The 20,089-nt window shown below is 39.5% G+C and overlaps 1 protein-coding gene across 18 annotated transcripts in view; it reads left to right on the forward strand.

Annotated features, from left to right (window-relative positions):
- Positions 1-313: 313 nt before the first annotated feature.
- The window catches only part of KTN1 (kinectin 1), a 104,777-nt gene continuing 85,001 nt past the window's right edge, over positions 314-20,089 (forward strand). For 13 of the 18 annotated variants that reach the window (XR_012415813.1, XR_012415814.1, XM_065548831.1 and 10 more), the window contains exon 1: positions 314-452. The gene's annotated coding sequence lies outside the window, so the exon portion shown is untranslated. Of the gene's footprint in view, positions 453-1,190; positions 1,401-20,089 lie in introns of those variants that run through there. The other 5 variants (XM_045396459.2, XM_073997434.1, XM_073997432.1 and 2 more) reach the window with 2 other exon arrangements.

Genomic DNA, 20,089 nt, shown 5'->3' on the forward strand with positions numbered 1-20,089 from the left:
GGTGGTGCCCTGGAAGGAGCGTCGCGCAAGACGAGACCAATCTCCGGGACAGGGGAGAGCGGGGCTACTGAACGCAGGAGATTCCGCGGAGCCTCCAGCTCCTGAACGTCCACCTTCGGCCCAGCTTTGGGACGCGGTCTCGGGAGGAAAGCCCGGAATCCCGAGCCGGCCAGCCGCGAGCTGCGGGTACCGGAGCGTGTGGGCAGGCGCGCGAAGGCAGAGGCGGGCCGGCGTCTGTCCCTTTAAGGGGCCGGTCTCCCGGCGCCGCCGGCCCAGACGCCGGGACGTGCCGGGGCCGCCCCGCCCCGAAGCCGCCCGTTTCCTGCCGAGCGGCGCGACGGCACCTGAGCGACTGCGGCGGCGGCGGCGGCTGCGGCGCCTCGGAGCGGGCGGCCCGGGCTGTAGTGCCGGCGCCGCCGCGTCTTCCCGGTCTCCTTCCCCGGCCGCACAGGGTGAGGGAGAGCAGGCCGCACCGGGCCGGGCACCGGCGGCAGGGAGCGCGGGGGGAGGCGGCGCCGGCCGCGGGGTCCTGGGGCAGGCGGGAGGGCCGCGCCGGGCGGGGGGGCGCGGCCGCGGGGTCCGGACGCCGCCCGCTGGGTAGGCCTCGGGCATCCGGTCGCCGCCGCCGGGCTCCTGCTGGGGCCGGGACGCCGCAGGGGGCGGGCTCGGAGGGACCTCCTCGTCCTCGCGGGGCCGCCCCGGGTCCGACCCCGGCTCTGTCGCGGCGCCCGGGGCGCGGCCGAGGGATACCCCCCTTCTCCCCAAGGACGACTCTCCCGAAGGCGAGGTCGACCCAAGAGGGCAATGGGGTGACCGAGGCACCTATTTTTAGCCAGGCCTGAGGGCCCCAGGAGGGAAGGCGGATTACCGCCTCCTCGGTCGGTGGACGGAGGCAGCGCGTCTCCGGCGGCGTCCCCGGGCCGGAGCTGGGCCACGCTTACGCCATGCTGGAATTCCAGTCTTCGCCGCTGCCTCCGGCGGCCTGGGCGCTCGCCCCCTTCCCCGGCGCCCCTCCCGCTGCCCTTTGCGAGTCCCTAGGTCAGGGCGGGAGGCGGTTGGGCACGGAAAGCAGCGTTGCGGGGACTTTGGAAAAATCCGTGGACCACCCTCGACACCGGCGAAGTTATCCCTTCCTCTCCCCGAGGGGTGTGTCTTCTTAGCGATTCGGCCTGACCCCTTCAGTTTCCAACAGTGAGACTTTTGGCCTTGGGGACCTCGCCGGAAAACTACACGGGAAGTCTAGAGAAGTCGTCTGGCTCTCAGCCATACGCCTGGTGTGGGATGTGCAGCCCCGCACGCTGGCGGTGAAGGCGCTGGGTGCACTAGAAGTGGGCAGCCCCGGACGCGGGCAGCGGCGTCCCAGCCTGGCCCAGCTGCACCTTGACTAGGTTAGGTTAAAAGTAAGCTGTTCGATGTTGGCCCTTCTTTCTTCTGGGAGGAAGGGGGAATCTAAATTCAGAACTGTGTTGTCAGACGAATTCCTTAGCAGCTATTTAAGTTAGTAGTGCTTAAAGAGCTACAGTTGAAGTTAACTGTTTAAGTTGTGTGTGTGTGTGTGTGTGTGTGTGTGTGTGTGTGTGTGTTTTGAGATGACTTTGTGGAAAGCCTTGATAAATGTAGACACCCATAGCCAGCCTAGCCGAAGATAAGCATCTTCCGGTGAACTAAACGTTCTGAATTGTATAGGAGTTAACTTAAAGCTAGAAGTTTTGCTAAATGAGGTTGCATTTGTTTTCCTTAGCTTACTTACCTAGCAGGCTAATGGCAACAGTGTCTCCAGTTTGGTCCAGAGCAATTGCTGGTGAGACTGGGGATAATGTTCCCAGGAATAACACTAAATTACTCTTTGAGTATTTTGTGTAGACACGCCTTGCAGTAGACTTTCATATTTGATGTGTTGCCTGTTAAAAAAGGCTCTTTTTTTTTCTCCCCCTTTTTCCTTTTGTCTTTATTTTAGGGATCTAACCTGAAATAGCTGGGTCTGTTGATGAGTTCCCCTTCCACCTCAACATTGAGTTTCAAATGTCTCTTCTAATTTTTTAGCCTTCAGCAGACATAACAATACCTTGGCTAGTGAGCTTAGAGAATAAGGTGTTCTACTTAATTTACTTGAGGCTGATAATGAATTTGAAAATATAACGAGATATATTGAAAAATTTTCTTAATACTTGAAAATTATAAAGAATATCAAGTATTTAACTCTTAATGATTCAGGGTCAGCATTATGAAGAGACATTTACAATTTTGTTTCCAATTTAGATCTTTATATGTTCTTTTAATACCAGTAGTCTCTTCTGTTTGATATTGTGTTTTTCCCTAAAAATGCCTCACTTCAGGCTCCCTTCTAGTTTATAGACGTTAATCTGCTTTTGGTAGGGAGATCGTTTTAATAATTATATTTTTAATATCAGTCAATATGACTTTTTAAAAGAGCCTAAAAAGTGAAAACCTTTTTGAGGCTTAACTTCTAAAGAACCCATATTAAGATTGTCGCTGTTGTTAAGTTCTTAACTTGAATTTTAAGTTATGGTTAAAAGTTCTTAATCAGCCTGTAATGGTTAAGATGACACGTAGAATACTGAATCATAATTTTTTAAATAAAAGTTGAATGTGTCTTATACATTTAATATGTGTAAGTTAAGTTCTTAACTTGAATGGAAGATGTATTTTTAATTGTGTGCTTATAATTTTTATAGCAAATGAAGTTTTAACCTAAAAGATCTCCAATGCTGTGTTAAAATATAAAATGGTTGATGAACTTAAATGGTTCTAGGAAGGTTTTGGTTCTCTTGGGAATCTGACCTGCTATGTAATAAGGAAATGAGAAAAATCATGCTTTGCAAGATCATTCATATATTTGAGAATACACCTTATGACTTGCTTGTTCTCTGTACTGTTTTTAGTGACTTTGAAGGTAAATCCAGAGTATACTTAGAGGATAGAAGCAAGTAACTATTTCTCTAGAAGTGACATTGATGATCACTCATGCCCAAAGAGAATTGCATTTCATTGCTTCCTCTTTCAGTTCCTGTGAACATGACTTTGAGTGTTCCAATCAAAAAATGTAATTCATTTTCAAATCACCGGGAAAACATTGGTCTAGATGAGATTATAAACCCTTTCCCCACCTCTGTAAATAGAAAATTAATCAGTAAGGGAAGAACGTTATGTGCTGTGAACTAAGGAGTTTAATATAACCTGTGTCTGAGGTCTAGAGAAAGAGAAATAATGACAGTTTACAACTGTGCCAGGCTGTTGTGCTTGAATGTGTTTTTGGTCTTTGACAGAGGTAGCAGTGAAAACTAGGCTATTTTTCTTTTTTAAAAAATGGTACAAGCTTTTAATTGGTTTTATGTTAAAATAGGCAAGATATACTTTTAATTCTAACAATAGTTTTGTCGATACTCTGATAGGAAAAATAATATTCCTAGGAAATGTATAAGACATAACCTAAAAAAAGTTGTGATTTAGTATTTTACGAGTCATCCTAACTACTACAGGATGATTAAAACTGTTCCATAACTTAAATATGGTTTCAGCAAAGTGATTTATACACTAAATTTAATTTGTTTGTGCTCTTCTTCCAGGACATTCTGCTTTTTGGGCTGTCTCATTACTAATTGCTTTGTTAGTTCTGTCTTACGTCTTCTACTCTTAAAGTTGACTTGCTCAGTCCTTGTTTCACTTTTCTTTTTATATTCCTCTGACAGTCTTATCCAGTGTCATGGTTTTAAATACCTATATGCTGATGGCTCCCATATTTATATTTCCAACCCAGACTTTCCACATATCCTGTTAGGCCTATCCACTTGGATGTGCAGTGGTCAGCTCCAACTAAACTTCCATATTTTTCCTCAAACACGTTTGATGTTTCCATCAAACATTCAGGTAAAAAAACGTTGGAGTCATCCCTGACTTACTTCTTTCACACTTGGCATTCTGTGCTTTGTCTTATCTTGAAAATATAACCAGAATCCAGTCAGTACTTATTGCCTCCACTGCTCACCAGCCTGGTCCAAGCCATTCTTATCTCTTACCTTGATTTCTGTAATTAACCTCCTAACTGATCTCGCTGCCTCTGTACTCTCTACAGTCTTTCCAACACAACAACCGGATCATATCACTTATTTTCTCAGAATGCTACAGTGACTTTCTCTATGCAGAGTGAAAGCTGAAGTTCTTATGTCCTTAAGGCCATACAGAATCTGGACACTTCCACTCTCCCCATTCCCCCTTACCTCTAAAATTAGCTACTATCTTCCCTCTGCTTATTTCCTCTGGCCCCATTGGCTTTCCTAGGGGCAGCTACATGTCAGACACTGCGCTAAACACTTAGGCTCCATCAATAAACAAAACAGACGAAAAGCGCTGCCCTGATAGAAGTTATGTAATAGTGTGTGTTTGAGGGCAAGGGGAAGAGATAATAAACACAATCAATGAGGAAATTATATACTGTTGACTTATATGGAGGAAACAGAGCTGTGTTTTATACTGGCTGCTGCCCCTCCTTAGATCAGTGTTTTTTCTGAAGATACATGCATGACTTGTTGTCTCCGTCCAGTCTTTGCTTTTTAAATGTCACTTTCTTAAAAAGATCTGCCTATTTTATTTAAAACTGCACTCCCCTAACGTCTGATTCTTGTACTTTGCTCTTTTTTCTTTATAGCATTTGTCACCTTCTGTTGTACTGTATAATTTCCTGGTTGTGTTTATTGTCTCTTCCCCATAACCCCCAAACAACAGTATTACATAGCTTCTATGAGGGTAGGCTTTTTCTCTGTTTTGTTTATTGATGACTCTTTAAGAGTTCAGAGCAGTGTCTAGCATGTAGCAGGTCCTCAATAAGGATTTGTTGAACGCAGTAATTAAATCCTGGCTGGGTGTGATGACTCACATCTGTAATGCCAGCACTTTGGGAGGCCAAGGTGTGTGGATTGCTTGAGCCCAGCAGTTTGGGACCAGCCTGGGCAACGTGGCAAAACCCCATCTCTCAAAAAAAATATAAAAATAGCCTGGCATGGTGGCGTGTGCCTGTGATCCTAGCTTTTTGGGAGGCTGAGGTGGGAGGATTGCTTGAGCCAGGAAGGTAGAGGTTGCAGTGAGCTGAGATCATGCGGACTGCACTCTAGCCTGGGTGACAGAGTGAGACTTCGTCTCAAAAAAACCAAAAAATCTCGCATTCCTTCCTTTGATGGATACCTCATTATTGGATACATGTGGTTTTCAGTTTGCTCCTTTACTCTTTCAGGGATGGTCAGAGCGGAAGAAAGTGGCATGGAGCCTTTGAGAATGATGTTAGAGTGTGGTGGAGACCGTCTTACATACCCCACATAATTAGGACCATTCGTTAGTTAATTCAAAAAATTGGTTAAAGCAAGGACTCAAAATATATGTGCACCTTAAATGTTTTCACTGAAAATATTTGATTTTGCTTTTATTTACCTTTTTATTTGTACTGATTTCTTAAAATAAAGATTATCCTGATTTTCCTTTCATAGATTGTACTCTAAAAGCATTATCTATGATATCTAGTATTGGCTTCTTTAAAGTGCAATGAAAAGGTAGGAACTGGGAAACTCTCCAAGTACAAAATCTTTATAGATTTTTGCAGTTATTCGTCAAGGCCTTCCAAAGGATTTAATGCTGTTTTAATAGAAATAACACCTTTTGACTCTATTTTCTTTTTTTTTTTGAGACGGAGTCTCGCTCTGTCACCCAGGCTGGAGTGCAGTGGCCGGATCTCAGCTCACTGCAAGCTCCGCCTCCCAGGTTTACGCCATTCTCCGGCCTCAGCCTCCCGAGTAGCTGGGACTACAGGCGCCCGCCACCTCGCCCGGCTAGTTTTTTTTTTGTATTTCTTAATAGAGACGGGGTTTCACCGTGCTAGCCAGGATGGTCTCGATCTCCTGACCTCGTGATCCGCCCGTCTCGGCCTCCCAAAGTGCTGGGATTACAGGCTTGAGCCACCGCGCCCGGCCAGACTCTTTTTTCATATTTGATAGATATATAGAAATAAGTAAGTAGGAGAGTAACCGCTAGCCAGAAACAGCTTTCTGAAGACACCAGCCTATGTATTTTTACAAAGGAGTAGAATGTCAGTTAATCCAGTGAGAGATCCTTTAAGACAGCTTCCACTTTGAATAGGTTTCATAGGGGCCGTAGGGTCATACCAGCCTGTGATTACTAGAGGAGAATGTTATTTACTTGTACTTCTTTATTTTGACTCTGAGTAACATCTACAATTAGTTATCAGAACTTACATGAATTCAAGTAAGTGTCCATTGTCTATCAGGAGACATGATGTTACACTGCATTTTCACTGGAAAATGTGGGACAATTATTATTCTTACACATGAGTCATTGAGTTGTCAAGGAAACAGTCTGGTCTGGTATAATGAGCTGAAAGTCAGTAGTTAGGAGACCTATAGGTCTTAGACCTTATTAATTCTAAGGTTTTTTGCAAGTTCTTTATTGTCCAGTTCTTTAATTACATAATGTTCTGTGGGGTAGTAGAAACAGTGTGGGCACTAGGGAGTCTCAAGACCTTGGGCTTGAATTTAGTTTTGCTAATCAGTACCGCTTACTGCATGTGTGATCTTAACATATATTCACCTGCCTAAGGCTCATTAAGGAATTATCTTCAGTAGTTGCCTCATAAATGATAGCTAACATTGGAGTACATATTTGCTGTCAGACTCTAAATGCTTTATGTGCATTATCATATTTAATCCTCTCAACAACCTTATGAGGTAGGTACTATGTGGTGAAAACTAGGGAGACAAATAATTTGTTCAAAGACACAACAAATGTCTTTAGGAGGAGCCTTAATTTTAACTGAGGCATTCTGACTTAGAGCCCATTCTTACCCATTGAGCTGTTTTATAAGAATGCTTTCTGAAAAATAAAATGCCGTCCATGTGCAGCTGTCTACTGTTAGGCGTTACAAAGCTAAATTAAGGTTACTGTCTACTGTTAGGCATTACAAAGCTAAATTAAGGTTATAAGGATTCCGCACCCCCCCCGCCCCCCCCAAAGGAATTAGAAGATTAATTCTTAAAACTAGTAATTTAAATTTAAAGACTTGAAGTTTTTCAAGTGGAGAAAATAGTAAAAGCTACCTAAAACACGTGCTATAAAATGTTTTAGTTATATGAAAAGCAGTAGATAGAATGTCATCCTTTTAGTTTCCAAGAAATTTTTCTGTTTCATTTCCTACATATGTTCATTATGAGTTACTCTTGTGTGATCTTACAGGCATTCCTCAATGACTACCTCAAAAAAGCCAACTCTGACCCTACCTAAAAATGTATACCCTCCCTATTCTTTGTCACAGCCTTATTTTTCTTCATTGCACCATCAGTCACAACCTGATGTTATAATATGCTTATTTCTTTCTTGGTATCTGCCTCACCTACAAGAATGTAAGTGAGGCAGGGACTGTTTTGTTCATCACTGTGAACTATGTGTTTGACACTTAGGTAGTGCTCAATTTGAATGAATGGATGGTCTGATGCTCGAAAATGATTGGGACTCATTGAGTCTTTTGCTTTACTTGCCATCCTTTATTAGCATGCCTAGCTGAGTAGTATTTGGTATGCCATATAAAGTGAAACTCTAAGAATAAGGGTTTCAGGTTTACTCTTGGGAGAGTGGAATGGAAAACAGTTTGAAACACAAATTTCAGCAAAATGCTTGTGCTTAGTCTCAGTTAATCTTGTTCATCAGTAATGTAAGTGTTCTGAGTGGAATCTCTACATAAATAATTCAGTGAATGCCTGTGTTTAGATCTAATTATCTTTTGAAATAAATTTGGACAAGCTAAGCTGTGCGCTGAAAACTCCCTAGTGTTCTGAACGCTGTGTTGCAGAACATTGAAGATGTTGCCTTAAATCTGTAATATCCACACAGGTTGAATTCACTTACGTGCTGCCAACCTTTACTTGCCCACTTTGTTAGGAAGTCATGTTCATTTGAAACGTTTCTGTAATTACGTAGTTTTCGTAATCTGGATCTCTTCAGGTTGGCTAAATGTCATGATTTCTGTGAAGGGAATGCCTCAAGCTTGTATTTAGTGCTCTTATTTCTGGGTACAGTTTCAGGTACTGTGCTGTATAATCTTTGTGCTTGGTACTCTATTGCTGGGGAGTCATTTCTTAAATAACTTCCAGTTTGACCTAGATGTTTGCTGTAATTTTAAGTTTAAATTGAATCCTTTTGTAAAAGTGGCTTGGTTCTTTTGCTCTTTTTTTTTTCTTTTAGTCTAAATAATTAGATTTAGTTTTAACTTGAAGTATTTCTGAGCTTGAAAATTTTTTCAAGTGAAAAATACAGCTTACCTTTGGACAATGTGGGAATTCGGGGCGCTAGCACCCTGTGCAGTCAAAAATTTTTGTATAACTTTTGACTCTTCAGAAACTTAACTACTAGTACCCTACTGTTGACTGGAAACCTTACCAATTACATAAATAGTCAATTAACATGTATGTTGTATGTTATATGTATTATATACTGTATTCTTATAAAGCTAAAGAAAAGAAAATGCTAAGAAAATCACGAGAGACTGTATTTACAATACTGTACTGTTTATTGATACAGTAAGTTTATATCATCTGTAAGATGAATCATCTGTCTGAAACAGTGAGCAACTGTAACTGCAGACCTCAGTCTATAGTACATATCAAGTAATTCAACTTTTCCTTGTCATGACTTTTCTCTGCTTCTTGGGAGCACTTCCAGCATTACTAGTGGCACTTGGCATGGGTCCCATGGTGTTATTCAGGGTTTATGGTGTTGTGCTAAAAATGATGAAAAATGTGCGAGAACTAAGATCACTTTTTACTGTGTTACTGTTACTGGAAGGACAGAATGCTCATGTGGAGATAATTAGAGTCATGGATAGGAGTCATGGATACTTCAGACACTTGAGCTCACAGTAATAGCAACAGGAGGTGGCTACAAAATTATTACAGTGATACAATATGTACTGCAGTTAATTTTATGCAGTTGTGATTTAGTAGTATATCTTTATATTTGTTTACATTTCCTTCTATTGCAAATGGCACCATGTACAGTCACCATATAGGGTCTCGTTTGTGTTTGTGTAAGTTTTGATAAATTTTAACTTTATAATTTGTGTATATTTTATGGTAGTAAATTATAAAATAGACTGGTATCTACATATATTTTATGCATTCATGACATGCCTTTTTCTTAATTTTTTCAATATTTGTAGGCTATGGTTTCTCTGCGAGTTTTTTTCAAATTATTGCATTCTCCAAAAAATTTTCCAATGTAGTTACTGAAAAAATCTACATGAAGTGGACCCATATGGTTTAAACCCATAATGTTCAAAGGTCAGTTATATATTCAAGATTAGCCTTGGAATTATATGTAAAATACAGCCCAGGCATTTACCTTGTCTGAGGTTTTGGGGAGAAAAGAAGTAATTCATAAATATAAGTTAGTTGTAAAGTGATGAAAGCCGAATTTTTGTCTGCTCGTCTAAGATTAATTACCTGGCATAAATTGGTAGTTATATTTCATATTCTTTCAGTGTTATGTAACCTTTATTTAAGCAGAAAGTCCTGACAGCATTCAAAATAACATACTACTTTTGGTATAAAGAGATTCTTTTTTTTTGAAACGGCGTCTCGCTCTGTCACCCAGGCTGGAGTGCAGTGGTGCAATCCTGGCTCACTGCAACCTCTGACTCATTGGAACCTCTGATTCACTGCAACCTCCACCTCCTGGGCTCAAGCGATTCTACTGCCTCCCAAGTAGCTGGGATTACAGGCACGTTCCACCAAACCTGGCTAATATTTGTATTTTAGTAGAGATGGGGTTTTGTCTTGTTGGCCAGGCTGGTCTCGAACTCCTGACCTCAAGTGATCCGCCCGCCTTAGCCTCCCAAAGTGCTGAGATTACAGGCATGAGCCACCATGCTGGGCCAGAGATTCCTTAATTGTTATTCTTGGTTACTATATTTATCTGATTTCTTTTCTTTTTTTTTTTTTTTTTTGAGATGGAGTCTTGCTCTGTCACCCAGGCTGGAGTGCGGTGGCACGATCTCGGCTCACTGCAACCTCTGCCTGCAAGCGTTTCTCCTGCCTCAGTCTCTGAGTAGCTGGGATTACAGGCATGCACCGCCACGTCCAGCTAATTTTTATATTTTTAGTAGAGACAGGGTTTCACCATGTTGGCAAGGCTGATCTTGATCTCCTGACCTTGTGATCCACCTGCCTTGGCCCGGGATATTCTTTCATCATGTTGTATGTAGCTCTAACTGATTTGGCTACTTCATGTATGAATATTTTACAACCTGTTTCCTGTTGTTGGACATTTGGGTTTCTAGGTATTTTTGTTGTTAGTATACACAGTGCTACTAGGAACACCTTGAATAGCATAGGTCTCTTTATTGCACTTGTGTCTCTAGGATACTGTTTTTTTTCAAACTTTTTGTTACCACTCACAGTAAGAAACACATTTTAAATTATTACTCATTATATTATCAGGTATACTATTCCATGCTATTCTGTTTCATTAAAACTAAAAACACTAGTCAAGACCTAAGTTTTATGCTAATCGCTAATGATACTAGAGTGTAGATAGTTTTAGGGCTTATAACTAGCTAGAAATAGAATTGCTGGATTGTAGGAGACATATATTTTCAACCTTACTAGTTAGTGCTAAATTGTTTTCTTTCCAATATAAATGTTCCAGTTTATTCCTGTCACCAGTGTATATGTGTGATGGCTCCACATTCTTCCCTATACATGATAATGGCAGAAACCAGTTAGCCTATTGTGTGTGAATTGATACATTATATGTCTTTGCATTTCTTTCTTTCTTTTTTTTTGAGACGAAATTTTGCTCTTGTCGTCCAGGCTGGAGTGCAGTGGTGCGATCTTGGCTCATCGCAGCCTCTGCCTCCCGAGTTCAAGCGATTCTCCTCCCTCAGCTGGGATTACAGGCATGCGCCACCACGCCCGGCTAATTTTGTATTTTTAGTAGAGATGGGGTTTCTCCATATTGGTCAGGCTGGTCTCCCGACCTCAGGTGATCTGCCTGCCTTGGCCACCCAAAGTGCTGTGATTTACAGGCGTGAGCCACTGCGCCTGGCCTTACGTTTCTGATTAATGAGACAAAACATATTTTCAGTGTTTGCTGGGCACTAGTTTCCTTTTCTCTGAAATGACTGTTCATTTTTCTGTTGGGTTTATTTTTTTGGGTGGCAAGATTTCTTCATATGTTCTGAATACTAATTCTTTGCCACTTATGTGTTATAAATGTCTTCCTACTTTGTGGCTTGTCTTCTGACTTTCCTATGGTGTCTCTATTAAAAGGTAAAAATTTTAATGTATAATTAAATTTTCCTTTTATAATTTGTACTTTGTGTCTAGTTTAAGAAATTCTTCTCTGCCTCACGGTTATGAAGATGTTCTCACATGTTGTCTTCTAAAGTTTTATGTTGTCTCACAGTTCTTTCCTTTGAATTGATTTTTGTTTCTTCCCCTTTGTGCTGTTTTCTTTTCTCCAAGGTTTCCACTGCTTACCGTTTCAGTTTTTAAGGGCTAAAATGTGTTTATTTATAGATGCTTTGAAATAATACTTTGACTATGAGGTTGTTTTGAGGATTGCATCTACAACTTACTTTTAGAGTCACAAGAAAATAATTGCAAGTGGCCCTTGAACAACATAGGTTTGAACTGCATGGGTCCATTTATGCGTGGCGCAGGATGGTGAAACCTGAGTAGATGGGCTATTTGACTTGACTATGGGCAGATTTTGGTATATCTGTGTGTGTCCTGTAACCAATTTTTGATGCATACTGAGGGATGACTGTATGTTTTTAGAAAGAAACTTTGGATAGTTATTCAGTAAACTTTGAAGTCCCTCCTCCAATCCCTAGTTGACATCCTAAGTGTTTTGTAAATATTTGACAGTGATGCCAGTGTTTGCATGTGGTTTTCTTAAATTGTTTTGCACATATATTGTGAAGTAGATCTTTGTGCTTGGTATTTTGAATAAATATGGACAAACTTCTGTGTATCCAGCTGGTACTCAGAGTGTACTTACAGTATGAGGAATCAAATCCTTAATTTTGAAAAATTCTTACCTCTTTAAATATTGCTTCTTTTATTTTCACTTTTCTCACTTGTTAGACCTGTCTTGGGGTCTTAGTTTATCCCGTGTCTTTGATTGTTCTATCATTTTTTTCTCTTCTCTGTGCTTCATGCTAGGTGAATTCATTACTGTCTAGCAATTTACCATTTTATTTTTCTATTTTGTCTAGAGTGTGTTGTATCTGTTGAGTCTATATGCCAGTATCTATAATTTTCATATTTTAGATTTGGAATTGCTTTTTCATAATCACCGGTTTCAATTCTCTTTTTGTTTGACAACCCTTTTGCTACTTAGAAAATTTCTATCTCTTCCTTTAACATGTTCAAATTAAAAAATCTTTGTCAGACCATTTCATAAAACATCTGACGTGAATTCATGTTTTTATATGATTGTTTTTTCTCATTAAATTTCTTGCTATGTTTTGGATTAAAAAAAAAACCTGGTTTTAACATTGGACAGACTCATTATTTTGATGACTTTTGTGTTCAAATCAAAACCCTGATATTTAATCTTGTTTTTGAGTTTACGAATTGATCAGAAATAGACCCCCCCCCCCCCAAAAAAAAAAAACTTGTTAAACACTGTGAGGGTACTATTAACAAAATTCACACTGGGAAACTCTCTAGGACTAGCTGCCTGGTTTTTGTTTTTTTTTTCCCTCCCCAACTAAAAGTTCTAAGAATTGTAAGAAACTGAAAATGAAGAGATAGGTATAGTAGGTGAAAGGAGACAAGAAATATACCAGTCAAGGAATAACAAAATACTTACAAAGCAATTGGGGAATGTGAACGAATGCTAGCTTTGTATTAAGGAATTATTAATTTTTAATTTGCTATGACATTGGATGTTTTGTTATCTTTTTTTTTTCTCCAGGCTTGGAGCTTCTATAAAGTTATAGCTCTGGATTTGCAGTGTCATTGTTTTTCTCCCCTCTCTTGCCCTCTCCTTTTTTACCTTTTTATTTTTTTAAAACCTCTTTTTACAAGCTGTGCAAATCCTGACCCCTTGGCATCAGGCAGTGAACCTGGTTCTGTTTTATTGCTGTTACTTTTAGGAGCTGAACTATCCAGCCATCTTCCTGGTTCCTTCTTCCCTCTACTCCACTTAAGATATGGGTTGCTACTTTGAATTTTTATTGCATTTCATCCCACTATGATGTTTATCTTAGTTTTGAGTTTAGCCGTATCTTTTAAATCATTTCCTTTTATATTCTTGCAAAAGGTTGGTGCAAAAGTAGTATTTCACACCATTATTAAGTTATTTGGAGTAGGAGGATCCTTATTGGAAGTCTTTATCTTCATTTCTATCTTAGTCTTACTTGTTTTTTGAATCCCAGCTTGTGTATCCTGAGTAGTATTCATAGTGTATCCTGAGCGCTCTAGTTCAGTGATCTTTTCCCTTCCTTTGCACAAATCTGTCTTTTAATCTTGTTGAATATTATTCAGCTCTACAGAACACATCTGATATTAGCATCACACTGATTTATGATGATATAATAATTAGTTAGAATCCTTAAGTCTTGAAATGCGATTCTTGCTTTTGCTGCTTGATCTTACTCATCTTGTGTTTCTTCATTCTGTTTTGGAGTTGCTATTCCCACTCAAGCAGAGTAGATTTTTTTTTTTTTTTTTTCCGTTTTTTGAGTTTGGACTGGGATCCGTTGTTGTCTGAAATATTTTTGCTTGTTGTCTCCAACTTGAAAGTCACATATTCAATGTTTTGAATTTATTTTCTTGAAAACCCTGCTGGTAATTTAAAAGCTATTAAATGAAAGCATATTTCCATTAATTTTAGTAGGGAATTATGATGCAATATTTCATCCCAAACAGTTCTCACATGTAGGTAAATATTAATCTAACAATGAAGACAAGTTTGTGTAGGTATAAACAAGTTGAAAGTAAATACACTTTATACATAAAATATAATGTATATTGAAGGCTAATTGTATTTGCCAAAGGAGAAAGAAAATTTGATGGTGGATGGTAGTCTGGTTGGTAGGGTGTCACTTTTTGGAAAGTCTGTTTCTTCTATATTGTGTTTTTTCACCAATTCACGTGTTCTGGAGTTCAGAGTTGTCTTGCATTCAGTCTGCACTTAAGTTGTCTGCGCAGAAAAGCACCACTAGGGCAATAACAGATAAACACAAGTTGTTTAAAACACGAGAAATGGAACGCAAGCAGAAAAGACAGAGTTGTAGGAGCTAGAAGCTCATTGACTTTCTTGCTCTGCGTATATACACAAAGCATATCTAGGTTCATCCAGTATACTGTATGTGCAGTATAGATCTGTTGCATATGATATACGCTGACGGGAAATAATTATGTTGAATAAAACATTGATTGTGTCTTTGCCTGAAATCATAAATGTTGAAATTTCACTCTATAGAATATTTATTTTGTGTGTGCTTAGGTAAACAGTCACTAATACCAAAAAAGGTCATTGCTTGAAAAGTGGTAATTTTCAAGAGCCATTTTGATGAAAACCAGTTAAATGAACAGCTGATTATGTGGGGTAAGTTTGTAGACTTAATAACTGATATTCCAGCTTATCTGAACTAGTTGTCAGAATTTCTGCTATTCTAACCAGGTAGCTCAAAGAGTAACACAGGATAATACAAATCTTATTTTCTGAAACCTTTCATTGGTTTGCCCTTTGTTCTCATCCACATTTGTGAACTGGCAAGATTATCTTTAAGTAATCGATTAAAATGTTAGTAAGGTTAGGCTAAGAACCGAGTTTTTTTGTACATTGTTAAGGTACTTTCTAAACATTAATTGGCAACTTTGGGATATTATTGTTTAACCTTTTAAATATTCTCCAATTTATGCCACTATTCAGCCATGTTCAGGATTTATCAATCTTGTCACCAAGGATAGCTTGTTTATTGACTGTTCTGACAAAATCAGACATTCCATAATGTGTATTGGGTTTTCCTGATTTAGTAATCCTTTTATTTAAAAAGGTACTGGAGTGATTTTTTTTTTTTTAATAGTGACTGGTTTGGCGGCCGGGCGTGGTGACTCACGGCTGTAATCCCAACACTTTAGGAGGCCGAGGTGGGCGGATCATGAGGTCAGGAGATTGAGACCATCCTGGCTAACATGGTGAAACCCCGTCTCCACTAAAAATACAAAAAAATTAGCCGGGTGTGGTGGTGGGCGCCTGTAGTCCCAGCTACTCGGAAGGCTGAGGCAGGAGAATGGCATGAACCCAGGAGGCTGAGCTTTCAGTGAGCTGAGATTGCGCCACTGCACTCCAGCCTGGGCAACAGAGCAAGACTCCGTCTCAAAAAACAAAAAAAATGGTTTATAGTGGATAGCTTTTGATGTGCCTGTATTTTTTAGTAACAATTGTCTGGATTTACCTAAAATAAATTCATCAATTTTAATTTGACTACTTTCTATATTTAGTACATGATATTTAATAGCTTTTACTTTTTTTCCCCTGACTCTTCAGGCATCTTCTTTTTTTTTTTTTTTTGAGACGGAGTCTGGCTCTGTCGCCTGGGCTGGAGTGCAGTGGCCGGATCTCAGCTCACTGCAAGCTCCGCCCCCCGGGTTCCCGCCATTCGCCTGCCTCAGCCTCCCGAGTAGCTGGGACTACAGGCGCCGCCACCACGCCCGGCTAGTTTTCTTCAGGCATCTTCTAATAGTGAGGAAAGCAGAAGCCTTTCATGGAACTTGAAATGTAGGATCATGGCAGCTGTGTCTGCTGAAGGCAACATCTATGTTTGCATGGCTGTTGAGGTGGTTGTGTTGTAAACATGGATTCTAAGGATGACTATAGGATAGGAGCCTCTACTTGTGGCTGTAATTTAGGTTCTGATAACTGATCACCTTTCAACCTCTTACTTCATATTTCTGTTGTCTGGAAGGCAGTCTTTGCGATCACAAATTTTGAAGGTTCATGGTATGCTGTGTTTTAATTATGCTAATTACGTAATTTACGTACTTAAACCAACTTTCAGTTGGTGAAATCACAAGGACTATTTCTTGGAGTTAGCTTCCTATGGTTGTTCTTAGTAAGATCTGTTCTCTCACTAATTTTTTGCCTAGGTTTCTTATTATTGTGAGTGATGTTAAAAGAGTAGAACCTTTTTTTCTTTTTTTGACAAACTTTTTTTTTTTTTTTTTTTTTGCCACTGTAGACTTAAACTTTGTTAATATATGAGAGCTACACTTATTTCCAATTCAAGGTAATTATGTCTGTACTTTCTGATGTTTTTTCTGTCATAGACTCTTGGCAGCTTCAAGAATAGAGCATTATAATGAAGACCATATCATGATAAAACATCCTCGATTTTGTGTTTCAGAGTACCAGTGAACACAAATAGAATTAGTATATACTGTATATATGAAGGATTATTTTGAAAAAAAATCCAAAGGGAAGAACTCACAAGGACCACCTATATAAAGTTATTAAATATTTGACAACACTGCGTTGGACTCTGTGTTGGGCTCCCAGATAGATGGGAGAACATATATTTGAAAAGGAGAGTTACTCATTTGACTTATACTTTTTGAGTAGTATAAACTAAACTTTGTATAAGAAGTGAGTAAAAATCTTCAGTGAATGTTTTCTTAAGCCATAGTTCTTAAGGTACAATTTCAGAGAATGATAAATACATAAGATTGTGAATGTATTAAAGCAAATGCCTCTTTATTTCAGTGAATCAGAATCAGAACATTTCTTAATTTTATCGGATTCTTCGTTTGTACTTGTTTTTAGATTGTAAGATTTTGCTGTTTATTGACGATTTTGCTGTTTGTGTAGATGTTGAATCTCTTTGCTTTTTCTTAAATAGCAATGATAGGAATTTCCCTGTGGAATATGAACATTAAAATTGAAATGTAGAAGGGCCGGCATGGTGGCTCATGCCTGTAATCCCAGCACTTTGGGAGGCCGAGGTGGGCGGATCACTTGAGGGTCAGGAGATTGAGAACAGCCTGGCCAACATGGTGAAACCCTATCTCTACTAAAAATAAAAAAATTAGCCAGGCATGGTAGCGGGCACCTGTAATCCCAGCTACTTGGGAGGCTGAGGCCAGAGAATCACTTGAGCCCCGGAGGTGGAGGTTGCAGTGAGCCAAGATCATGCCCCTGCACTCCAGTCTAGGTGACAGAGTCAGATCCTATCTCAAAAAAAAAAAAAAAAAAAAAAAAAGGAGAAATGTAGGTTGTAGAAGTGTAGAAATTAAAATGTAGACTACAGAATAGATTGTAAGGTTTAGAAAAAAATTCAGGCTTTCATCATTTAACTGGTGTACTTGACTATCTGTGAAGATTTGTCCTAATTTTATATGGCTTTGTACATGGAAGCTTGGAATCGAGGGGCCAGAGAGGGAAAACTCTTTGCTAGCACTCTTCTTTGTGCATTCCTGAAGAGTTTATTAGAGAAAAGCAAAGGTCAGCTGTAATCCCTAATGAAAGAATAAGAATATTGGTTTCTCAGTCAGGCATACTCTGGTTGGAAAGAGGTACTATTCATTAAAAAAATTACATTCTGGATTAGTAAATTTCATATAAAGTCTGAATTTTTACTATTTACTAATGTTAATCAGTTTTGTTTGTTGCATAGCTGACAGACTTATTGCTTCTGAAAACTAATAATATTCCAGTGTTCAGCAGGGTCTAGAATTCTGTGGTAATTAATGGTCATTGTTTCTATAGAGATTTTATTACATTATCCTTTGGCTTCTATTGCTAAGTACTATGTAAGTCTAAATTTCTTCTTCAGTACTCTTTTCTGTGTTGCTTTCAAGACTTGTTTGAGTTACACGGTGTTACTGCAAATATGTTTAAATATCTTTTATTCTGTTCAAATTTTGTTGCCTTTCCTGAATTGGAAGATTCATAGCTTTCAGCAGTTTTTGAAAATTCTCAGCCACTTTGTTTCTTTGTTCTTTCCTCTCCTTGAATTCCCATTTGATTCATTGGACATTCTCATTGTATCCTTTATGTCTGTTAATTTTTCTTTCATATTTTCCCTTATGTATAATTTTTTGTGGTACATTGTCAGTTTTTTAATCAAGTCTGTCTTGTTTGATAATTCAGCTTTATATAGTTATCAGGCCATTTGGCTTTTAATTTCTGGGGGTGTTTGTATGTCTGTGTGTGCATATGTATGCATACACATAATTTATAAAGTTCAAGTTCTAATTTTTCTTTTTTTTAATGAGTGTTTTCTGTGTTTCTGATTTCTTTTATAACTCTAATGGCTGACATTTTTGTTTTAATAGTCTTTCACATTCTGTTATCAGTTTTTTGGGATCTACTCTCTGTATGTGCTACTCTTGTTCATTTTGACTGGAAGTTCACCTTTGACAGGAGAATATCTGCAAATACTATACTGTACAGACTAGATTGGATAGAGGTAGTTTTTTTCCAGAGAGATTTTTCCTTCCCAAGAGTTTTTCCTGAGTCACAGGGCTTTTGTGGCCGTTGATCCATTTTTTTTTTCTTTTTATTGAGACGGAGTCTAGCTCTGTCACCCAGGGCGGAGTGCAGTGGCGCAATCTTGGCTCACTGCCAACCTCTGCTGCACAGGTTCAAAGCGATTCTCATGCCTCAGCCTCCGGAGTAGCTGGGATTAACAGGCTCCCGCCACCACGCCCGGCTGATTTTTTGTATTTTTAGTAGAGATGGGGTTTTACCATGTTGGCGAGGCTGTTCTCAAACTGCTGACCTCAGGTGATCTGTGAGCCATTTTTATGTTAGTATTTGTGGTAGGAAGCGGCAGTAGGGGAGTGTTCTGGATTGGCAGAGACTGTAGATAATAATTTATGATTGTAAAATCTTAATGGAGACTTTTGGGTTTTGGAAAAGCAAACAAGCTTTCTCTTGTGTCTTTTTCGCATTTGTGCCAACACTACTTATTAAATCTATTTTTTTTCAACTTACTGATTTGAAATGGCACTGTGATAATATACTGAACTTTTTGTTTGTATTTGGGCTATTTTGCCTTTAATTGGGTGTTCTTGGACAAGGTTTAAAAATTCTTGTTTTCTTTTTTTTTTTTTTTTTTGAGACGGAGTCTCGCGCTGTCACCCAGGCTGGAGTGCAGTGGCTGGATCTCAGCTCACTGCAAGCTCCGCCTCCCGGGTTGACGCCATTCTCCTGCCTCCACCTCCCGAGTAGCTGGGACTACAGGCGTCCGCCACCTCGGCCGGCTAGTTTTTTGTATTTTTTAGTAGAGACGGGGTTTCACCGTGTTAACCAGGATGGTCTCGATCTCCTGACCTCATGATCCGCCCGTCTCGGCCTCCCAAAGTGCTGGGATTACAGGCTTGAGCCACCGCGCCCGGCCAAAAAATTCTTGTTTTCATAAGCAAAACTTTTTTGGTAGAGTCATTTTTGACAGTATTTGATATTCTCATTTACATTTCATGTTTAGTTTGTGAGATGTTTTAGGTATTATGTCTTTTCTGGGGATAAGCAAGAATAAATGTTTTAGGTATTATGTCTTTTCTGGGGATAAGCAAGAATAAATTATTCTTGAATTCACATTTGATTTATTGGACATTCATCATTGTATCCTTTATGAATAAATTATTCTTGCTTATCCCCAAAAAAGACATAATACCTAAAACATCTGGTCATTTTTGTACTTCCATTGTTGAGTGACCTAAGGTGATCCACCTTAAATTTAATTTTGTTAAGTTTAAGCATCAGTTATTAAGACTACCTGGTGGTAGTGGGATTGGACAGATTTGTTAAGGTTAGGGTAGAGATAGGACCACTGGGAGAAGTTACAGGGTGATGCGATTTTGGATCAAAACTAAAAAGAACTTGTCTTTCTAAAGAAATAAAGGGGGTTTATGGGAGGTGTTCATCCCTGCTTTTCAAGCATGGGCTGGCTGCCTGTTTCAGCTGGGTCTAATCTCTGAGTGACTAGTTGGATTAGATGGCCCTTTCTTACTCAGGAATCTTATGAAAGGAAAAGTAGGTCAAGATGGTAGATTTTAAG

Source organism: Macaca fascicularis, chromosome 7, assembly GCF_037993035.2.
Source record: "Macaca fascicularis isolate 582-1 chromosome 7, T2T-MFA8v1.1".
NCBI classification, from domain to species: Eukaryota; Metazoa; Chordata; class Mammalia; order Primates; family Cercopithecidae; genus Macaca; species Macaca fascicularis.